Below are 1,593 nucleotides of genomic sequence, written 5' to 3'. Positions count from 1 at the left end.
ATTGATCTTGAAAGCTGTATAAATCTGGTTCATACTTTTTCTTAAGACTCGTTTATCTCAGACAAGTATCTTTCTCATCAAATTCAATGTGATTATTCTTTAAAAAAATAACAAAGTAAATGCATTTCCTGCAAGAAAGACTAAAAAAAAAAAAAATAATTTGTTCAAAATGTTGTGTAGAAACAAGTATCAAAACATTATTGAATTTGATCAGGACCTAAAACAATTGCATTAGCTCGAAAATTATGTATCAATCGATTTGATCAACTTTAAGTCAAATAGTATACGAATTTTTCTTCTTTTTGGGTGCGTACAATCTGTGGTAGCTTACAACACATCGACATGATAATTGCTTTCATTTTTTTAATTTGGTATGGAATTTCCTATTAGGAATTATAGAGCCTATAGCGTTTTAAATAACATGTATATAAAAGTTTTTTACAGAAACAGACTAAAAGAATACGTTATAGTATATAACATTTTACCTAAAAAGGTTTCAAAAACAAGAAAAATATGTTTCTAAATATTGAATTTTAAGGCTCCTTGGAGACAGGTATGAATCAGTGCCCCTCTTTTGTAATTGCGAACAAGAGTTGAGGTGGTTAGACTTTTACATTGTTGCCAGATTCCAGGTCTGATAACGTCGGAGCTAAATGCACAAACTATTCGTTGCTTTATATAGAATCCGTATTGTCACAACCCGGGTATCGCGTCCTCTATATATGTCGCGATATTACCGGCCGGACTCGAAAGGTAAACGTGGATCCGTTTAAAAAATTTAAGACCTATGAAGATAGGTGAGTAAAAAAAATAACAGGTTTAAACAGAAAAATAATCACAAGCGTCCACTTTTATCATTTATTAAGAGGAAGGTTATTTTATACAATTAATGTAATGAATGTCGAGTTACAAAACATGAAAAGCTACTCGCGGAAGAGAAAACAGAAAAAACGACTTCTCTAACCAAAAGCTAGTCTAATTCTGCCCTTCATATCAAGAATCGGTCTCCTCTTTTTTTTTTTGAGCCTCCGAGGTTCCAGAGCAAGGGTTTCTAGTGAAGATCATTTTTTAAGCCAATCAAATTTCTGGGACCTCCTTTTAAGGAGGGTCTCCAATTTTAAGAAAACCAATCAAAATTAGAATGAAAATGAGACCTCCTTCTTAACTTTACCATGCATCTCAGAATCCCATTGCTCTTATCTACCCTCGAGTCATGTCTATCCGCACCTACTTGAGATTTTTGAAGCGCCTTGACTCTTAACACTTAGGGTTCCTGCAACGATTTAGTTGACCATAACTGTCTGACCAAGGAAAGAAGGGAATGAAAATTGGTTTCTGTTATATATTTTATTAGTTGTTAAATTACTAAGGGCTTGAATATACTATGAGACTTTTAAGTGAAACTATCACGGAACTCACGAGAGATCCGAGAAGTTTCTTATTTTATTAGTGTTCCTTTTAAAAAACGATGGGAAATGATTTCAGTTTTCCTTGACGGAATATTTATTTTAGCGTCTTGGTGCCTTCTTTCCTTAGAAAAACTAATTAAATAGCTTTTTTATGACTGACTGAGTGTCAGTTTCTTTAAAGCAA

This window comes from Belonocnema kinseyi, chromosome 4 (genome assembly GCF_010883055.1).
Source record: "Belonocnema kinseyi isolate 2016_QV_RU_SX_M_011 chromosome 4, B_treatae_v1, whole genome shotgun sequence".
NCBI lineage: Eukaryota > Metazoa > Arthropoda > Insecta > Hymenoptera > Cynipidae > Belonocnema > Belonocnema kinseyi.
This window is presented reverse-complemented; position numbering follows the sequence as displayed.